The 22,615-nt window shown below is 46.6% G+C and overlaps 1 long non-coding RNA gene across 2 annotated transcripts in view; it reads right to left on the bottom strand.

Moving 5' to 3' along the window:
- The window catches only part of LOC146829292 (uncharacterized), a 209,804-nt gene that overhangs the window by 171,347 nt on the left and 15,842 nt on the right, over positions 1-22,615 (bottom strand). For both annotated transcript variants that reach the window (XR_014961951.1, XR_014961950.1), the window contains one exon: positions 15,685-15,785. This is a non-coding gene — a long non-coding RNA (uncharacterized LOC146829292). The remainder of the gene's footprint in view (positions 1-15,684; positions 15,786-22,615) is intronic.

Genomic DNA, 22,615 nt, shown 5'->3' with positions numbered 1-22,615 from the left:
TGTCTCTGTCACTTCCTTGGGTGTAGTCATATTGTCTGTGTCGGCCCAAAAACCCACCCAGACCATTGTAGTTGTGTCTCCCAGTTCGCCTTCCCTCACTGTCTCCCCTGCTACTCCTCGTACCCCTCATGTTTCCTGCTCTGATGAGGTGTCTGGCCCTCCACCGGACAGCCAGGAACAGTCCACAGGAGCAGAGGTTCTCCACATTGTGAAGAAGGAGGACAATGAGAAGGAGCAGTGACGGGATTATGTTTATACTGTGAACTTATCGTTTACCCCATGTACATAGACTGGTTTATTGTTCCCAACCCCTTCCAAGTTCCCTTGCCAATTCTGCCTGAAGACTTTTATTTGATTTCCATTCTCCCTTTCCAAAGGATAGTTTTTTTATTTCATTTATTTCCTAAAATATAAATATTGTTCTAGATCTCCGAAAGAGGTGGCCATCCCGGCTCGCCTTCGTTTCGTCCAGCTCAAGATCCTTCACCGGGTTTACGTGACGGGGCCAAGGCTTCTGCGTATGGGTTTTGCTGGTGACGGAATGTGTAAGCGTGGCTGTGGTGCGTTGGCGACTTTCATGCATATACTGTGGGAGTGCCCGAAGGTGGAGCGATTCTGGCGTGGTGTGCATGAGGTCCTGCGTGTGGTTACGCGTGTCGCGCTGCTGCCTGAAGCGAGGAGATGCTTGCTGAATGTATGGGAACCGAATGACTATTCGGTCCCGCAGACGCGGTGGGTGACTCTGGGATACATGATAGCTAAGCGTGACATTGCTCAATTGTGGGGATCCCAGAGGCCCCCTGCGGTGTCGGCCTGGAAAGAGCATATGGATTGGTGTATGTTTCGTGAAAAGGTGGTGTATGTGGCGAGGGGTAAGCCTGGGGCGTGGGTGAAACTCTGGGGCCCCTGGAACGCCTACCGCGGGGGTATTTGTGAGCCACCACTGCTACCGGCTGCCTCGCCTGCTCCGTCTCCCTAGATGGCCCCCCTCCCTCGGCCGCGGGCGCGTGGTCCCCCAGTCCCTGATCTACTCCCATTCCCCTCCTCAGAGTTCTGCTGCTGGTTTGATCCCCCACTTATGGAGCACGTGCTGTCACTTTGGATCGCGGGTTGCCTTGCAGGTGTGGTTTTTTGGTGTTGTTTTGTTTCAAGAAAAGGGAACCGTACTGTGGGCTTGGAGCTGTGTGGCCTGCACCATTGATTACTCCTGTTTCACTGCTCTGCACTGCCGAGAGACTTTTACTGTATGTATGCAATATGCTTTTGTCATTCTAGCGGCCGGCCGGGTGGTTGTAGGCCCATACCTGTAACTTTTACAACCTGCAATAAACGGTTTAAAAAAAAAAAAAAAAATATTGTTCTAGAACACTATCTCTGTTTTGCATTGTTCAATATATATGCTGGATTCAAAGTATGGAAGTCAACAGTGGTTGGTGTTTAGATATGCTTTCAACATGAATAAATATCCCCTAAACTGTGGATCATACCGCCCTAACTCCCTGATAAATTGTGACACAAATAATCACTCTCGGGTCCTCTTGAATTGTCTTGCTGCTACTATCACTGACCTGATAGACCCAATGCAACATGGGTTTGTTCCCTCTTGGGACACTACCTCCCATGTCAATCTTGCCATCACCGCTTTGGATGTGGCAAGGGAGCTAAATGGGTCCACTGGGAGGATCCTGCAAGATGCTGAAAAATCATTCAACATAGTCTCTTGGCAGTACCTGTGGACAGTCATATCTGGGGTCTATTAGCAGGGATTTTTAGCAAGTCAATATTCTTTTCTGACTGCCAGGGTATTGCACACGGGTGCGCTCTCTAAGTCTATCCAGATATGTTAGGGGACCAGACAAGGTTGCCCTCTTCTCTGCTTTTATTTGTTTTGTATCTGGATCCCTACATTCTTGTATTAGAGATGACACCCTTAGTTTCTCCACTGAGACTGCACACCTTTGAGATTAAAACCCTGGCCTATGCTGGCGACATTGCTGTACTTACATCATCTCCGGTAATGGCGCTGCCAGCAATTGTACACGCTGGTACGGCTTTTGGGCAGGACTCTGGTTATACGTTGAATATTGACAAAATGGAGGTTATCACTAGTAAAGAATCTCAAAAAGAGGACCCTCGTTTTGTAACTTCACCCAAAAAGTTTGGGATTAAAATATTGTTCGATAAGGGAGATATCACATTGCTGAACTATGAAATGTTATTCACAGAATCCCTCTCTTTATTCAGGAAGTGGAATAGGCTTCATTTGGGCGAGATTGGGAGGTGTTATATCATCAAAATGATTATTTTGCCTCACTATTTATATTTATTTAGATCTAATCCTCTGTACTTGCATAAAACAAGCTTTTTTTAATACATTTGAAAGTAGTTGGCAAAACTGCATTTGCTTATAAAAAAAACCATTGTACCATTAGCCACCTCCAACTGCCCCGTAGAGAGGGTGGGGTTTGTGCTCCCACTACTGTGGAACTATCTTTTGGCAGAGTTTATGTTTTGGCTCTCAGCAGTACTAGGCCTCACTGTATGGGATTTGTCAGGCCTCTTCGTGAATACTGAACTCTTTCAACAACGATTAAGCTGAAACAAGATATTGTTGAAACTGATTATTTTAAGCACATGCGGTTTAAGATGCTATTATTTCTCAATCAGTTTTGGCAGGCTATTGGCTCTACCTGTCATGCATCCCAATTTCATCAATATACCTTATTTGCGAATATCTCAACCTCCCACCCTCCTTCCAAGACAGATTCTTTAGTTGTTGGGGCATAGCTGACATTAGTACCTTTGTTCATTCTTTCATTATTTTTTTTCAAGAATGAAACCTTTGCATATTTTCAGGCTCTGAGTAGGGACTATAGGCTCGTCAAAATTCGGGCCTTTTGGTACTTGCATTTGCGAACCCTTTTGCTGCAGTTCCTGGGCAACGAAATCAGTATCAACCAATATAAATATCTGGAGGGTTTTATTCAAATTAAGAAGTGTTGCTACATACAGAGGGGCAGATTTATAACGGACTTGCGCCACTTTTACGTCGCCGTTGCGTCACTTTTGTGACGCAGCGGCGGCGTAAACCCTGCGCCATGTTGCGCCCCATTTACAACGTGATGCATCTAGGGAGATGCGTCACGTTGTAAAGCTTGCGCCACATGTGGGCGTACCTGCACGGGGGGGCGTTCCAGCGCAGGAACGCCTCCGAAAAGTCGCTGAGTGAAATCTACAAGGCCATGCTGCGTCAAAACCCTCCGCCTGCTTGAAGCAGGCGTAAGGATTGACGCAGCATTGTAACGATAGGGCACCCCCGAGCCTTGCTGGAGCTGCGTCGCGCTTGCGATGCAACTCCAGCAATGCACCAACCTTCCGCCATCAGATGCGTCACGCATCTGTTTATCCTTGCGCCACGATGCACTGCATTGTAAATGCGGTGCATCTATTGTGCACAGGGTCAGACTGATTTGCATGTGGCCATGTCTGAACTCGGGTGGCAGAGTGGGCTAAAGAACGGTGATGGATTAAACCCAGATTAGTTGACTGGGGGTGAGTGCTTGCAATGTTCAACACTCCGTCCATCATTTCATTTGGTTTTTGTTTTGTTCGCCATAAGTTGGCAGGGTATGCTCAGACGTGAGTCCCTTGCTCACTTTGCCACTGGATTCAAGCAAGCCTGGCTGAAGACGGCTGAAATGCCAGAAACCGGTCCTAGGAAGCTTGTTTCCGGTACAGGGAAGACATGGCTTGGCAGTTCGGGCTGGACTGTTCCAATGAGGCACAGGGTCAGACTGATTTGCATATGGCCATGTCTGAACTGGGGTGGCAGAGTGGGCTAAAGAACGGTGATGGATTAAACCCAGATCAGTTGACTGGGGGTGAGTGCTTGCAATGTTCAACACTCCGTCCATCATTTTATTTGGTTTTTGCTTTGTTCGCCATAAGTTGGCAAGGTATGCTCAGACGTGAGTCCCTTGCTCACTTTGCCACTGGATTCAAGCAAGCCTGGCTGAAGACGGCTGAAATGCCAGAAACCGGCCCTAGGAAGCTTGTTTCCGGTCCAGGGAAGACATGGCTTGGCAGTTCGGGCTGGACTGTTCCAATGAGGCACAGGGTCAGACTGATTTGCATATGGCCATGTCTGAACTGGGGTGGCAGAGTGGGCTAAAGAACAGTGATGGATTAAACCCAGATCAGTTGACTGGGGGTGAGTGCTTGCAATGTTCAACACTCCGTCCATCATTTCATTTGGTGTTTGCTAAGTCAGAAAAATACCAGACGTAAAAAAGCAGCTTTAACCGCGGTTAGTGCTGCTTTTTTTATCGCTAACAGGGTTAGCGATATCCTTGATAATAGGAGAAATGTCACTTAGTGACATTTCTCCTATTATTTTACTCTGGAACACCTCCTTTGCATCTCATTAGAGATTCAAGGGGAATCGTAGATTAAAAGGGTGCTAACATGCAAATTTGCGTTCATGGACCAAGCCCAAGAGGACCATCCTGAGAAGGTAGGCCCGTTGCTCTGTGTAAAACGGGGTTTGTTGTATAGGGTAACCTGGGAGGCGGGACGCTATAAGGAACAGTTAGTGGTCCCAAAACCATTCCGTGAATAGGTGTTGGACCTAGCCAATAGCCAAACATGAGGTGGCCACTATGGGAAGGAGCAGACACTAAAATATCTCTTGGAGAAGTTCTATTGGCCTGGAGTTTATCACAAAGTAGCCAGATATTTTGCCTCATGCAATAGGTGTCAGTTGGTCAATAGCCCCTCTGAAGTAAATACCCCATACAGAAGGAAGGTGAGAAGTTCTTTATTTTCCAATAAGAATAGCTGCACCCTCAGCTTTCCAGTGCGAGGCTGATTCTGTCAGAAGCCTTCTGTCAACATTCCAAAGCAGGCTTCACCTGAAAGTTCTAAGTTGGAACCATAGGGTTCAGTGAATAGAGGGGTGAGGGGAGCGTACCAAGTGGGAACATTATAACACATCTTCCTTCTAGGGAATAATGAAGAGGGGGGGAGGAAAGGAAGGAGGGGGAAAGGGGAAGGAAAGGGAGGAGAAGGAGAGAGGAGGCTGAACAGGATAAAACATTTAACCAGTGGTCTTGTGCAGAAGACCCAATGACTTATGAAACAATGTAGGAGCAGAGATAATTACACCATTCTGTAATCTTTGTGTCAGCCGGGAGCGTTTTTTGATCTTAACCCTCTTGTGCCGTGAACCTCTTCCGACCGGATACACTGTGTGTGAGGCTCCTTTACCACGCTGTATCCCTCACCATTCGGGCATATGGCGATGCGATCCATGCTCCACATTTTACCATTATCCAGAATACCACATTCTTTTTAACCTCTTTAATTTTCTCTGGAGCGTAATAATTATCGCCTTTGCCACCTACCCCATAGGGTTTCCTGATGTAAACTCTTTGCGCTTGCTTGAGAGACCTGTTCTTGGTACCCCATTTCTTGTCATTCCACTCTTTGTATTTCTTTTGTTTGGATTCCACCCTCTTACTGAACTCTTCCGGGTTGACCACCACCCCATCCTTCTGGCTCAACCAGTTGGGAGACAACTTAGAGTCCGCCTTCCTCCCCCTCAACAATTCAAAAGGAGTATTACCAGTGGTAAGATTGGGTGTGGTATGGTAAGACCATAGCATGTCTCTGATAGCCGACTCCATAGGCTTACCAGACTTGACAGCTAGTTGAATGCACTCTTTTAACAAACGATTGGCTCTTTCTACTTTCCCATTAGCCTTGGGACAATACAATGGTGTGTGTGTGCTTAATGGACATGTCTTTAAGGAACTCCCTCATTTCCTAGGACACAAATTGTACGCCATTATCAGTGACTATGGTGGAGGGAATACCCTCCTTTGAAAACACATCACTTAGAAACAGGATGAGGGATTTGGTACTGATACTATTCACAAATTAGTGTGTTATCCAATTTGAATAGTAGTCAATGAGAACTAATAGGTACCATTCCTGAGGTCCCCTGGAATGTATGGGGCTGGCAATGTCAAGTCCCAGTTTGTCCCATGGAACCTTGGGGACTTCAACTGGAATGAGGGGTATGTGCCTAGTACTTTTGGATTTATCACTTATGCTGCAAGCATAACAGTCTTGCACCTTCTCTTCCATTAACTGATCCATATAAGGAAACCAATATTCCGATCTTAACCTTGCTTTGCTGAGACTTCGCCCCAAATGCCTTTCGTGTGTAAGCTCAATTATGTGGTTCCTTAGACCTTCTGGTGGGACTAACTTCCCTGACTTGAGAAGAAACCTCCCCTCTACTGACAAATCATCTCTTACATTCCAGTATGGTTGAATGTCCTCAGGGTGTTCCTTGCATTTGTTGGGCCATCCCTTGATTACATACATTTTGATCTTCTTAATGATATCATCTTGCTCCATGTGTGAGTCCCACTGAACTTTTGTTACAGCAGGTAGTGTAACCTCAAGGACAGACTCATTGCATATGGTTGTATCTTCTTCCATCTCTACAGGAGCCCTTGATAAAAAGTCAGCTACCTTGTTCTTTTGCCCCGGTATATAAACCATTTTAAATTTGAAACCTTGAAGGCCCAATACCCATTTAGCTATACGGGGGGTCATGTGTCCCATGTTTATTTTAGTGAACAAAGACAACAAAGGTTTGTGATCAGTGCAAACTTCAAATGGTAGGCCCCAAACATAGAACCTGAAGTGTTTTACTGCCCAGAAGACAGCCAAGGCCTCCTTTTCCACTGTGGAATAGTTGGATTCTGCTGCTGTGAGAGTTCTTGAGGCAAATGCCACCACTTTCACTTAGTTGTCGAACCTTTGTGAAAGAGTGGCACCAATACCTCTACAGCTCACATCCGTGGAAACTATTGTATCATTTTCCACATTGAGATTGCCTATGAAAGGGGCTGAGATGATAGCTTCTTTTATGTCCTCTATTGCCTCATCATGTTCTTTGCCCCAAACAAATGCGGAGTTCTTTTTTTAGCAGATCTCTGAGAGGTTGCGATAATGAGGAAAAGTTCCTAATTTACTTTGCCATATATTCCGCTAAACCTAGAAATGACTGGATCTCCTCTGTACTTGAGGGAGTAGGCGCTCTTCTCACTGCTTCCACTAAGTCAATCCTAGGTTTAATGCCCTCCTCTGAGATTGTGTCCCCTAAATAATCAACAGAAGTAACTCCTACTTTACATTTACTTTCCTTTGTTGTAAACCCCACCTCTCTAAGTTTGTTGAGAACTGAAACAACATTAGAATTGTGTTCACCTTCACTTAAACCAAAAAATAGGATATCGTCCTGAAAACACATAGTTATGGGGCAATCTTTTAAGATGTGTTGCATAATTCTTTGAAAAGCTGATGCGGCAGACGCCAGCCCAATGGGGTTGTGAATGCTGTCAAAAGCTGAGACTCTGGGTGAAGCTTGACCTGATAATAGGCCGAGGAAAGATCGAGCACGCTAAAAAACTTAGGGGCAGATTTACAAGCCCCTTGCGTCACTTTTGCACCGTCGTTGCGTCACTTTTGTGACGCAGCGGCAGCGTAAAAGTTACGGCCCATTTACAACGTGACGCATCTAGGGAGATGCGTCACGTTGGGAAGCCCTGCGCCACATTAAACCTGTGTCAAGTTTAATATATGCAGGGTGGGCGTTCCGTCGGAAAAAGCCTCGGAAAAGTGACGCAGTGAAATCTACAAGATTTCACTGAGTCACTTTTCCGACGCTGCTGCGTCAAAACCCTGCGCCTGCTTGTAGCAGGCGTAAGGCATGACGCAGCATGTTCGGTATGGGCAGCCCATGAGCATTGCTGGATTTGCGTCGTGCTTGCGACACGACTTCAGCAATACGCCGCCTTTATACCATCAGATGCGTCACGCATCTGTTTATCCTTGCGCCACGATGCGCTGCATTTTAAATGCGGTGCATCTGTGGTGGCGCAAGGGTAAACTTGCGTGACGCATCTTTCCCGGCGCATCCCTGCCGATTTGCAGGGATGCGCCAGGAAACATAAATCTGCCCCTTAGCACCTTGAATAGTGCTCAACATTTCATGAATCCTAGGTAAGGGATGTCTGTCCACTAAGATGTTAGAATTTAAGTCCCTCAAGTCCACACAAAGACGAATGTTCAGCCCATTGTCCTTCGTCGTGATAACTATGGGTGCCAACCATGCTGAACTCTCTATTTCTTGAATGATACCTTGGTTGACAAGTTTTTCTAGCTCCAGTCTTAAAGGTTCTCTCATGAGCAGAGGAATGGAACGAGTTTTGTGCACCACAGGGACTGCTCCGTCTTTTAAAACAATCTTATGCATGTAATTTCTTAACAAACCCAATTTTTCATTGAAAACATCTGCAAAATCTTTGGCGAGATTAGCACCTACCACAGGGGGTTCTACCAGTAAGACTTGTTCCACATTATTTGGGTCCAGGGTAATACCTAATTCTTTCTGATGTTTCCACCCCAACAAACTTGACCCTTGTTTGGTCACATATACCTTCCCTACAGTGTGTCTGTTTTTAAATGAAATTCTCATTCTTGCCATTCCTACCAAAGGAATGGGTTTTCTATTGTACCCTAACGGACAAATATCAGCATTTTCTAATTTGGGACTGTGTTTGGCAAACTTTTCATCAAAAACTTTCTTCTCAACAAGGGTAAAAAGGGAACATGAGTCAGCATATACTTTGAATTTTTCACCATCCAGATAAATCTCACACGTAGGATAGTGTGTCTTATCTTCCATGTTCCCTTCTTCTATCTGAAAAACAAAAGTTTTTTCTTCCTCCTTCTCTAACTCTGTATGTTCAATGACATGTATTTTGGGACTGAATACTTTGCACACCTTTGAAAAATGCCCCCTCTTATTACACTTCCTGCAAATTACGTTCCTAGCAGGGCATTTCCAATTGTTCGCCAAGTGGTTGGGACTACCACATCTAAAACACTGCAAGCCCTCAGATTTGTTGCGTGGTACTTCTTTAGTCTTTTAGCCTACCTTACACACAGCCTGCTCACTTCGATGTAATCTTAGTTTCTCCCTTCTCTTTAATTAACCCTTCTGAACTCTTTATCTCCTTCATACATTGTGCTGTGTGTTCCAAACCTTTGGCTATACTGATTGCTTCTTCAAGGTCCAGATTTCTTGTCAACAATTCCTCCTGTACCTTCACATCATTTGTGCAACAAACAAGTTGATCCCTGATAAGGGAGTCTGTAAGCCCACCAAACTCACAAGTGGCTGACATGCCCCTCAATACTGCTATATAGGAAGAGACTTTCTCATCCTTCCTTTGAGCTCTTTTGAAGAATGTGTGCCTCTCTAGAATCACATTTATTCTTACTCTAAAGTGTGACTCTAATTTACTCAACGTGTATTCATACACATCCACACCAGCTTCCTCCTCCTCGTGTACCTCATCAATCAGCCTGCCTGTGATGTCCTCAAAAACTTTCCTCCCCTGAATACCAAGATTGTGCAGAAGGATATGTTGTTTTCTTATGCTTGAAAAATTACCACCCCCAATGGCAATTAGGTAAGATTTGAAAATTCCTTCCCACCTTCTCCAAGGTATGTCAGGCTCTACTAACTCGTTCAAAAAGGGGGGAGGTTGACTCATGCCAGCACCTGCCATTACAACTCAAAAACTTGTAATGATACACCAAATATGCAAATATGACCTTGAACGAGTAATATCTAACAGTATAGGTCCTGCAAAAAAAAGATGTGAGTGTTAGCATGTGTGAAGCAAATATAATTAAAGTAGAACAGTATAGTACAATTTCTTTCAAGCAGACCACGTAGCCATGAATGATAATGTAAATTCACATAAGGATTCACCAGAGAAAATCCACCACACCTTCCCCTAAACGTTCACTAGTCCTCTTTTTATGGCTATGGAAACCTCCTTGAAGAATAGGAAGTTTTAACAAGGAGGCGGGAACTTCCTGTCAGGAAACACTTTAACGCTAGATAGCGCTAAAAACCTCTCATGTGTCCTAAGCTACGTGTGCCTGGAAATGTCTCTGGTAATTTCCGTTGTTATTCACCTGTGGATCGAATTATCCCCTTTGCTTGCACACACATAAGCTGTGAGGAGCTCCGCCGTGAAGAGAATCCTGACGTGCAGCTGACTGACAGGGTAAGCAGCAATGCGGCGTCAGCACAAGTGGAATCCGAAGAGTTTCCCCAGGCGCGATCAACCCTCCTGCATTGAAAATTACAGCGTGGGTCGACTTTAACACTAAGCAGGACGTGTCACGCACCGGTGCTGCCAAAGAACCTGCCAGGGCGTGGAGCTTCTCTCATGCGTGCTAAAATCCCCTGCCACGCCTGAGACAGCATGAAGAGGTTTTACTTCTCCGCTAATGACTCACGCCACAGTGCTTGGTGAGATGTGTCATCGGGATGACATGGAGCCAAGGGGGAAAGAAAGGAGGCAGACCCCCCACCGGTTTTCCAACGAGAAGCCGCTAAAAGTTGCCAGAAAGGAAATGCACCACTCAAAACTCCCCCCAAACTGCAATGGAGGAAAGAAAATGTCTCCAGTCACAAACGATTTGCTCAGGCAGAGAGCACCCAGGTTCAAAGCCGCTCCGGATCAGAGGACAGAAGCAGTTCAAAGTCCTTTCAGAAAGTGGGGATGGCTCTAGTGGGACCCCTTATCCCCTCCTCTCGTGGGCACCAATATCTACTTGTACTAGTGGATTACGCTACCCGTTACCCGGAGGCGATACACCTGACCAGCATTTCCACCACGGCTGTAGCCCAGGCTATAGTCTCCTTCGTTTCTCGTGTGGGATTTCCCTGTGAGCTGCTAACCAACCAGGGCACCCCATTTGTATCTCACCTTATGAAACAGACATGCAACCTTTTGGGAATCAAACAAATATGCACAGCTGTGTACCACCCCCAAACAGATAGCCTAGTTGAGAGGTACAATAGAACAATTAAAACTATGTAAAGAAAGTTATTGACAAAGCAGAAGGGACTGGGACCGACAGATACCTCTGCTGTTGTTTGCTATATGGATCCATACACAAAAATCCACAGGTTTCTCCCCATTCAAACTACTGCTCAGGAGGAAACCTCACACAGTCCTTGACATGGCAGTTGACCATTGGGTGGAGGAAGAGGATGTAAGCAAACCCCTCTTACAATATAGCAAGACTTTAAGAGACGATTCTCTGAGAGGAGGTCCATGCAAACATGGAAAAAGCACAGACCATACAGAAAAATCTGTATGATAAACACACTAAACTCAGGGAATTCAAAGCAGGAGACCACGTCTGAATCCTTCTTCCCAGCACAGATAAAAAGTTGTTAGCCACATGGAGGGCCCTTATAAGGTGCTAAATAGAATCACCCCAGTCTCTTACCGTATAGCCGTCTCCCACAAACCACAAACAGGCCCGACCTACCACGTGAACCTTTTAAAAGCATGGGAAGGCCTCTTTCCAGCGTCTCCAGGTAAAGACAAACCAGTATTACATGTGTCCTTTGACAAAACCCCTTGACATCCCTCTAGTTGCTCCCTCTTCTACAGTGGACTAGTCTGTGCGCTTGGGGGAACAGCTTTCAAAGGCGCAAACACATCAAATGCTTGCCTTATGCAATGCCTATTCGGATTTACTGTCAGGAGCACTGTGACGGACGTCCTTGGTAGAACACACGATAGACACAGCAGGGGCTAGACCTATAAAACGGAAGCCATATTGTACACCAGCTTCACGAAGGAAGGCAGTAGACCAGGAGATAAAAGCCTTGTTGGAGGCAGATATTATCAAACCCTCCCACAGTGCCTGGTCCTCCCTGGTGGTCTTCGTCCCCAAACCAGATGGGAGCATAAGGTTCTTCATCGACTTTCGTCAGCTAAATGCTATATCCAAGTTCGAAGCGTAGCCCATGCCCCGCGTCGATGAACTCAGAGAACGGTTGGGGGACGCCAGAATAATGTCCACAATCGACCTCACAAAAGGTTACTGGCAAATCCCCCTTGCTGGGGAGGCCAAAGAAAAGACTGCCTTCTCTACCCAATCAGGCCTCTTCCAATTCAAAGTCCTTCCCTTCGGCCTTCACGGCGCCCCGGCCACGTTTCATAGACTGATGGACGTTCTCTTGTGTGACCACCACATATATGCCGTTGCTTACCTAGATGACATAGTCGTTCACAGCCCTGACTGGAAAACCCACCTCACGCATCTAGAGGCCATCCTAGACACTCTCAAAAGGGCAGGCCTCACTATCAACCCCAAGAAGACCACTTTTGGTATGGATCATATTGAATATCTCGGGTATGACATCCAGGCAGGTAAAATCGGACCCCAGGTGAACAAACTAGAGGTCACCACAAACATTCCCTGTGCCATTACCAGGAAAGACATCTGCTCCTTCTTGGGTTTGGTTGGTTATTATCGAAGGTTCATCCCCCACTTCTCAGACATCGCTAGTCCTCTCATCGACCTCCTGAGTAAAGCCACATCAGGGAAGCCCCTACAATGGTCCTCTCCTCAGGAACACAGTTTCTCTCTCTTCAAAAAGACCTTATGTAATGCCCCTGTCCTTACTTGCCCTAATCACAATAGGACCTTTGTTCTCCAAACGGACGCCTCTGGTAGGGGTCTTGGGGCTGTCCTTTCCCAACCCAACGATACAGGTGATCTGTGCCCCGTCCTTTTTCTAAGTAGGGAGCTGTTCTTCAGGGAGACAAGATATGCCCCCATAGAAAAATATTGTTTGGCCATCAAGTGGGCAGTAGAGGCGCTGCAATACTACCTCCTAGGACGACAGTTCCTTCTACTGACAGACCATGCCCCCTTGATCTTCCTTTCCCTACACAAAGACTGAAACCCAGAAGTGCTCCTCTGGTTCCTTGCCTTACAACCTTTTTCCTTTCGTACTTTACATGTCCCGGGGAAACTACAGACAAACGTGGACTTCCTCTTTCGCGATCCAGTATCCGAATGGCCCACTCGTCCATTACTAGATGGAAGGCAATGTGGTGGATCCCCCTGCTTACCGGAGCAACCTGACCACTCCAACATGTTGGATGAGGAGATCCAGACAGCGGACTGTGCGGTCTAGACAGTCAAGCCGGAACTCCCTTGCCGGTAGCAGCAAGCCACAAAGGTGGGGCAGAGAATGCCGTTTTAAGGTTGGGGACTGGGAACGCCGGAGGAGCAGCGTGAGGGAAGACCGAGGACGTGGACTCAGAGGAAGACAAGAACAAACCCTGCATCCAGTTCGGAGGAGCCGTGGAAACGCCACAGACCAGAAACTCGTCCAGACGCGAGGAGGAGGGCAGTGAAGTTGACCGCTCTAGGAACAGCGCCCCCGAGTCCGGTACTCCAGCAAGGGAAGCAGAGGCTGTGACTCCCCTCACCATGGACCAGGAGGGCTGTGGGTTTAGGCAAGTGCCTGGGTCATTTTTATTTCGGGGCTGGTGGGCGGGGATACGGGACCCTGCACTGTGAATCACCTCAACCCTTCCCACACTTAGGCACCTCACAGGAGTAGGAAACGGGGGATGGGAGCACAATTCCCTTATGTGTAGCGCTAGGACAGCCGCCTGACCTATTTTTCTTTATCCTTTCTGGTTCCCACCCGAGGAGACAGACGGAGCCCTTCTACAAGAAGACCCAGACCTGGAACAAGCCAAGCAAGGATAGCCATAGGACACTGAGTGCCTCACGTTCCGAAGCCTTTGTTTTTTTCTCTTTATTTTTTTTATGCTCCATAAACCTGACCTCCTTAACTACTAAGAAGGATACACCCAGGAAGTCCTGGGATATACCCAAAATAAGGACTGAAAGTAAAAGAACCCTTCTCCCATAGCCTCCAACCGTTTCGTGTATTACTGGAGTGGGAGGGACGGTGGGCACTCAGCGTGATCTAACTCTCACACCCATATTTTCAAACATTACAACCATGAAGACATCTGTCCTTCTGCCAACATTGTCGTCTGATCACTTGTTAGTACAATTCTCCATCCCGAAAATGGCAACATCCAAAATCTACAGAGTATTTTGTAAAACGCCTAAGGCAATGGGCGAAACTGGAAACATTGAGCTGGCAATCAGCTTTGAGTAAATCAGTCCCTACACTAAATGGTGAGGTCTGCACATCCTATCTTGCATTTAGGGAATGGATAAACTCTACAGGAAAGATGCTGGTACCCACAAAAGCTGGTAAAATCCCACCCACCAGATTAAGCGCCACATGGTTTTTGCCTGAACAGAAAGAACTGAATGTGAAAAACAGGAAAGAAAATGAAGACACCAATATGATGAGGAAAATAAAAAACTCTATAAGACAACAGTTAAAAAGTATCAATATACATTCCATAGGGCCAAACTGAGTGATTTTGCAGCCAAGATCAGACAGACGACACACCCTGCCAAAGAAATATATGAGATTGTCATCTCTTTCCTAAAATGTTCCAGGGAAACGTCCTCCTGCTTGCAAGGAGCATTGTGAGCAGCTGGCAAACTACTTTCTGGCAAAGTCAGACAGAGCTATGACTCCCTAGTAGTAACACCAGACTCCCTGGCCACTGCGAAATCCAGCGCTCCAGTCAGGAAGCCCACAGTAAAACGCTCGTCATTCCCGAAGGTGAGAAGATCTGATATTCTAGGAGCAGCAAGCACAATAAAATATGGATCACCTCTCGATCGTCTGCCAATAAAACTTCTGCTAAAAGTAGGAGAGGTATTCTCCACTTTAATGGCCTTATACAACTCCTCTTTGTAAATGGGCTGTGTCCCTGACGCATGGAAGATAGCAATTATCCAGACCTTATTGAAAAAAGCATCCTTGGACCCAGATAAATCAGAAACCCATAGGCTAATTTCTCTGCTTCCAGTGATGAGTAAAATCCTACAGAAACTCTTAAATGGCTTTCTCTAAAATTTTCTGGAAATCAACAATCTGCTGAATCTTACACAAATGGGCTTTCGCTAAGGATGCAGTACGGAGACAGCTCTGCTGTTGGCCACAAAGGACATAAAAATGACTTGAGACCAATTTGAGCACAGCTTCCGATACTGTCTGAATGACAGGCTGAAAGCAATAGGGGTCTCAGGAACAGCATTATAATGGCTAACGTTATTTCTAACAAACAGAAGCATTCAAGTGAGTGAGGGACCTTTTGTCAGAAACATATAATATGCACTGTGGAAATCCCTTAGAAAATCACTAAAATGGCTTTCTTTGAAGTGTCGGAGAACTGTGGTCCAAGGCCTTATTGTTTCATGTCTAGATTATGGTAATACCTTACATCTGGGTAGCTTACAATATGTCATAAAAAAGCTGCAGGTTATTCAAAACACAGCAGCATGAGCATTACTAGCTGTGCCGAAAAGGAACTCTGAACGACCGGCGCTCGTGGAACTGCATTGGCTGCTGATCAAAAGAGAATCTAATTCAAATCCCTATGCATTGCCCAGAGATTAAAATATTGAGCAGGCACACTTTTTATCCAGTGTTTTATTTTTCCACATATAGCTCCCATAGCACTGAGATCAAATGATCGCTCCCTTTTTGATGTCCCCAAAATCAAGAGAGCAGGATGATCATTTGCATACCTCACCGCTAAACTGTGGAATACTCTCCCTGTTCTGGTTAGGTCAAATAATAATCTATTAAGTGTTAGGAAGCAACTCAAAACCCACCTTTTTGCATAAGTCTTGGACAACATCTTCATATAACTCTGTGTATCAATGAAATCCTTAAATCAGTGCTGGGATGCCAGTTGTTGAGTAGCCGTTGCGCCCTATAGGATGATTTAACATAACATAACACAAGGTAAGCAATCAAAGAACAATATACAGCATGAGGTAAGTACATAAAACAAAAGAACTCTACTCCACCACCCTTCTCCTTCAATCAAAACATCTCCTTTAGAAACCTTGACAATTCTTCCTGGAGACATAAACTGGGATTTCTCCTTCCTAACTTTGTAGGGTTTGTTCACAAAGACCCAATCTTCTACATTCAAAAGCACTTCTGCGATTTTTACTTGTCAAAAAACTCTTTAGCAGACCTCTGCCGAGACTGAGCTGTGTCTGTTACTCTGTTGTACAATTCAACCTTATCAGTACTGGCAGAAACATTACACTTCAACCAATCTGGACATTAAATACATTTTGGGTTAATTTTCCTCAATAGGTTAAAAGGAAAAACTCCTGTAGTACAATGTGGTGTAATCAAGTAAGTCCACACCTTTTTCCTCAAGTAGTCCCCCACATCAACACTGTTTATCAAAGCAGTCTGAATTCAGTCTTTAAAAAACCCATTCATTCTTTCCTCTAAACCAGCGGTACTCAAAGTACGGCCCGCGGGCCAGTTGCGGCCCGCCAGCCCTTTCCATGCGGCCCTCGAGTAAAACAACAGACAGTTGGCAATCAACTGTAATTCCGCCTGTTGTTATTCCTCGGGGGCCGCATTCACTGGGTAACGAAGCATCCGCAAAACCAGTGCCTCGCAAGCAGAGGTGCAACTAGAGCTAAATTTCGGCGGCGGGGGGAGGGGGGGGGTGAATCTAAGCTTTAGGCAGAGTGGAGCTGATTTCGGGGGAGGGGGGGGGCCTGAATCTTTAAGCAATAGGCAGAGTGGCGCTGCAGGGCCTCTTAGAAGGGGTGAAACAGCAAGGCCTCATTAACATGCAAATGGTCTTTTAAAGACCTGTGAAGTGCTCGGGTGCGGCTGTGTGTGCGCAGCGAGGCTGTCTCTTCCCGGCTGCCACACGCGACGGGGGTGGGGGGGGGGGGGGGGCTGAAGCCCTTTGAGTCCAATGGGTGTTGCGCGCCTGATGGCCTGTGTTACCCAAGCAACCTCTCGCAGATCCTCTGCCCTTAAAACTCGATGGGAGATAAGACGAGTGAACAGCAGCGCAAGGACCTGCTTTTTCAGCAGTCTCTCCTCTGCGGGCCGCACACCACCGTAGGCATCTCTTATGCCTCTCACCAGGGCCCACGAGCCTCGATTTGCTCCTACCCCTCTGTGGCGAACAGGCTAGCATCGCTGGTGCTGCCCTACCTGTGGCCTCACAATGCGGCCTCCCCAAACCCACCCAAGCCCGGGAAGCGGTCTCATCCCGAGCTGCCACACAGAGAGAGGGAGGGAGACAGCGAGAGGGAGGGAGACAGCGAGAGGGAGGGAGACAGCGAGAGGGAGGGAGACAGAGAGAGAGAGAGACCGAGAGGGAGGGAGACAGAGAGGGAGGGAGAGAGAGAGGGAGGGAGAGAGAGGGGGAGGGAGACAGAGGGACACAGAGGGAGACAGGGTGACAGAAAGAGGGAGAGAGAGTGGGAGACAGGGAGAAAGAGAGGGAGACCGGGAGAGAGAGAGGGAGACAGGGAGAGAGAGAGGGAGACAGGGAGAGAGAGAGGGAGACAGGGAGAGAGAGAGGGAGACAGGGAGAGAGAGAGGGAGACAGGGAAACAGGGAGAGAGAGAGGGAGACAAAGGGAGGGAGACAGAGGGAGATGGAGGGAGTCAGAGGGAGACAAAGGGAGGGAGACAGAGGGAGGGGGAGACAGAGGGAGGGGGAGACAGAGAGAGGGGGAGACAGAGAGAGGGGGAGACAGAGAGAGGGGGAGACAGAGAGAGGGGGAGTGAGACAGGGAGGGAGGGAGACAGAGAGGGAGGGAGACAAAGGGACACAGACAGAGGGAGACAGAGAGAGAGAGGGATACCGGGAGAGAGAGAGTGAGACCGGGAGATAGAGAGTCCCTGTTTGGCAGTATGTCGTATGACCAAATGGGCTGCTCTATATGAGACAGCACGTTGCGTACGATATACTGCCAAACAAGGACTCGGGGAACTTACATTCGCATACTACTGACTGTGTGAGCCTCTGAGGAAGAGAGTCATCGAAACGCGTCGGGCTCAGTCAGGTGTGAATAATTATAGGCAAGCGCGACGAACCATACCTAATAAAAGCTTGTGGGGAAAAGCAGCTTGTGTTCAAGTGCGGTTCTTCTGATGGACAAATCCCCAATGAACTGTATACATATGTGTGTGTGTGTGTATGCTGGGTCTGGTGGCTCAGTGGACGAATGCGTCCGCTGCAGGGGTCTGTGTTCAACCTCATGGTCAGTTTTTTTTAGTTGCTCTAGCCCCGCCCCCTCCACCACTGACCCCGCCCCCACAGGTGCGGCCCTCGGCCACAAACCACACTGTAAATTTGGCCCCCGAGAGAAAGTTTGTGAGTACCCCTGCTCTAAACCGTTAGTAAGTAGGGCAATACAAACCCACCCGAAGGTGAGTGACATGGTTCAAATCAATAAACTTTTTCATTGACACCGTGGTAAAATGTGTCCCATTATCTGTGACCAAGACTGAAGGAGCACCATCTAGCTGAAAATTTCTCTTAAAAAATGTAATCACTGTGATGGTATTGGGAGCTGCAGCATACTTGAAATTAACCCACTTGGAAAAATAATCCACCAAAACCAACAAGAGTCTCTTCGCAGAAGCAACATGTCAAAGGGCCTCTCAAAATCCAGAGCAACCATATCCCAAGGATTTATGGGTAAAGGAACAACCTGCAAAAGTGATTCAAAAGTCCTCGTAGGCTTATCAGAACAAAGACACATGTTAGTAGAGTTAACACATTTAACCACTTGAGAATTAATCGAAGGCCACTAGTACTACTGTTTTAGATTCTCACAAGTACCACTGATGCCTAAATGTCCCTCATGTGCTAAACTAATTAGCATCGCACAAATAGCAGCCAGGGTAATGCACAGATCCAGATGCATTTGGCAACCATTTACTATCGATTTCAGAAACCTTCGCTAAGGTTTAACTCCGGCATCCTAATTCCTCTCATGAGGCCAACAATTTCTTATAAATCCCATCACTTTCTTCAGCTCCTAATCTGATTCTAGCAGCTGCAACCAGTCGGCTCTATAAACTCGGTCCCTTGTCCTTTAACATGTCATCCACTAAAAGTACCACTCACTCAACATCCTCCTCCTGATATCAAATTCCGAAGAGCATCTTTGACAAATAGTCCTCCCTACTGTTTCTACCTACTGGAATATATTTGATGGTAAACTAAAATTTCCAGAGATGTGCTAATAAACTAATTAACCTTGCCAGTGCCATTACCATTCCACAAATAAATCAAGGTCTGTAAAGATCTCAAATTCTGTACCCCATTAAAAATTCTACATTTCTCCAAAGCCCAGCAGCATGCAAGTGCCTCATGCTCTATCATACTTTAGTTAGACTCAGACTGTTTTAAGCAACAGGATGTAAAGGCCACTGTCTGTCCACCCACTGTGAAAGAACTGCCCCTAAGCCAATTTGACTGGCATCCACTGCCACAAAACATTTAAGTAATCAATGTCTTGATTTTTGAAAATGCATTACCAGCTGCTTCATTCCAGAAAAATTTCACACCTTTTTTAAGTAAATAGTGTGGCGGTTGAACAATGTAAGCATACCCATGTATAAACCTAGAATAGTACTCACTAAACCTAAAAAAAGAACAAAGGGTATCTTAATCCTTGGGAGGTACAGCATCCTGATTAGTCTGTACAAGGGAAAATGTAGGTTTGATCCTCTCAATCATGATGTGATTGCACAGATAATCCGGCTCCCGTACCAAAAACATACACTTATCACTCCTCAAAGTGATTCCGCTTCCTTGAAAGTTTGCAAAACTCTTTTTAAAATGTAATCGTGTTTTTGAACATTTCGAGCAAAACTCAAAACATCATCGTGGAAGGCCTGTACCTCAGCACCACCCTCCAGGATAATGTCCATGAATCTCTGAAACACACTGACAGCAAAAGCTGGGCTAAAAATCCTGAAACATCTCTGCTAGGGGAATCTGGAGATAAACTGACTGTAAGTCAATGAGCGAAAAGAATCTGGCTTGTCCCAAATTGGCTAACAATTCATGCACTTTTGGGACTGTCTGGCAATCCTCCACAATATTCTTGTTCAAAGTGCAAAGATCAGCACGCAAGCGAATCTCTCCAGATTTCTTTCGCACCATGAAAATGGGGCACACCCATTCTGCTGCATAAGTTGCCTGAATAACTCCTTCAGACACCAACTTCTGTAATTTTTTTAGATCATCCCAAACACTTAAAGGGACTGGTCTGAGTTTGTGATCTATTGGCATTGCCTTGGATATCAGCTTAATTTTGTGCTCAAACCTTTTGATGGAACCAATGCGGTTATTAAAAACGTCTGTAAAGAGATACTTTAGATGGTAGATGCCTCAGTCCTAATTTAGCTAAAAATGTGTCAACTGTCACCATAGGTATTTCAGAGCCAGGAATTAACATAAGACCTAAATTTGCCAAATTTCACCACGCATCGAAGTTCCTACCCTTCAAAGCAATGTGCATTTTAATACCCATTGTCCTTCCCCACACATACGCCAGACTTAAGAAAGTACCCCAATATCAGGTTCTTGAAGTGTAATATCCTTGTTCCAATGTTGATAAAAGTATGTGCAAGATAATGCGATAGGAACATTAGAGTCAGCCATCATGTTGAAGAAAATGTTGCCAATGCCAAACATTTTTTATTGATTTTCAATTCAAGTGAAAACAATACAAGCAGTGGAAAACTGGGAGGAATAGTCAGCCAAGGGTGAAAAGATGCAGAAATTACAGGAGGAGTGGGGGTAAGGGGAAAGGGAAGAGGGGAGTCGGACAGTGGGGCCACCTCATTAAGGGGAGTCTATGGGATCAAGAGGCTGGTGTTTTTCGAGGCTGCTCGCTAATTGTGAGGATGCCGAGGAAGCTAGGGGGGGCCAGTTAGTCTGAACAGCAGTTGTTCCAAACTAAGATGATTGATTAGTGGCACAGGCCTCTTGCCTCCTCCTAGCAGAGGTCCACAGTCTTGTAACCCCCCCCAGCAGATGAGGGTATGTTCCTAAGTCACAGGAGTTTGGGGTTGTGGGTGCTCCCATTTCATTGTGTTGGAGTGCTTCGCCAGAATTTGGGCCATGTCTAAAAAATGTGTTGCCTTCTTACGAGTCTTAGGATGGGAAAGAATGCCTAGCACACAAAGCTCCCAATAATTGATCCCTCTTATCCCTGTGACACCCTTGAGGCAGCCAAGAAACTTGTCCTAGAAGGTACGTATTTGGAAGCAGTCCCAAAGGATGTGCTTCAGGTCCACAGCCGGAGTTGATCATCTAGTGCATCCGTCAGAGACTCCCAGGAACATCCTAGGGATGTGCTGGGTGGAGAGATAGGTGCGGTGGAGCACATAAAATGAAATCAGCTGGTGACATTTCTAGAGATCTTTTTTGGATAAGCCAGGGCTTGTGCCTATTCCTTCTTATGGAGGGCTCTACCAAATTCCTCCTCCATAGCTTCCTAAGCGCTTAGCGTGTGACTTGTGACAACTCTGTGAATGAGCTTGCCAGCCGGCTTTTCACCCCCTAGCCAACCCCCCATGGTATGAATTGTGTGAAGGAGAGGGTGAGTGGGTGCCTCTATGCCTAGGACACCCCAAATATCTTGAAGGGCACCAACCATTGTGGCCTAAAGCAGAAATTGCCTTTGTGGAGGTCAAATTGTTCCCTTAAATCTGCAAAAGGTAGAAGCTGGCCACACTAGAAGAGGTCTCCCAGGGAGGACAGTCCAACCTGAGTCCAAGGTTGCAGTTGTCGATTGGTGATATGCTAACCCCAAACCCACAAGCCCAGAAGGGGGACAGCTGAAACAAATGCAGCCACCGATCTGGTGAGCTGTAAAGCCCTACGGAAGCAGACTAGGGCCACTCTTAGCAACTAGGAAGAGCTTTGAGGAGTCTGGGCTCTGTGGAGCTAGCACTAGAGTAAGGATACTATGAATAATGGGGGATCAGAGGTGCTCATTTCTTCTAGGTATCTGCCCGCGAGCCAGTATGTAGGACACTAAAGCTGGGCCGCTAGAAATTAATATTCAAAATTGGGGCCACCGACGCATCCCCAGTCAGGCAGAAGCGTTAGTTTCTACAGTGCCACGCGCTGATGCAAGTTATGCTATATTAGTTAACCCAAGAGGGTGTGCAGTCCCTGAAAAAACACACTGGAGAGATTGGTAGGGAGGTTTGTGAAATAATGAAGTAGATGGGGAAGCATCACCATCTTGGAGACTGCGACCCTATCCACTACGGACAGCGGGAGAGATTGCCAAAACGCACCTGATAGCGGAGGGCCATCACCACCTCTGTTAAGTTGGCATCCAACAGGGCCACAGTTTAGTGAAAGACATGGATGCCCAAGTAACGGAAGGAGATGGGCTCCCAATGGAAAGGTCCCCTGCCCCCAAAGTCAAAGTGCACTGGATCAGCCCTGGGAACAGAGAAAACAGAGAAAACACACAGGAGTTGCGCCAGTTAACCCAGAGGCCTGAGAGTTCTCCAAACTTGACCAGAAGCCTGGCAATCAGGGTGCAATCAGCAGCGACATCCCTGAGATAGAAGAAGGCATTGTCAGAGTACAGTGAGAGAGGTATACTCCAGCACCCACCCTGTTGTTGAACCCTAGCTGCCAGGGGCTCCATTGTCAGGGCTCAGGGAAAAGGGGACAGATGGCAACCTTGCCCCTCATTCCTCTGCCCACGGCAATGGCCTCAGAAAACAG

The sequence above is a fragment of the Triturus cristatus genome, chromosome 5_2, assembly GCF_964204655.1.
Source record: "Triturus cristatus chromosome 5_2, aTriCri1.1, whole genome shotgun sequence".
Lineage (NCBI taxonomy): Eukaryota > Metazoa > Chordata > Amphibia > Caudata > Salamandridae > Triturus > Triturus cristatus.
This window is presented reverse-complemented; position numbering and strand designations above follow the sequence as displayed.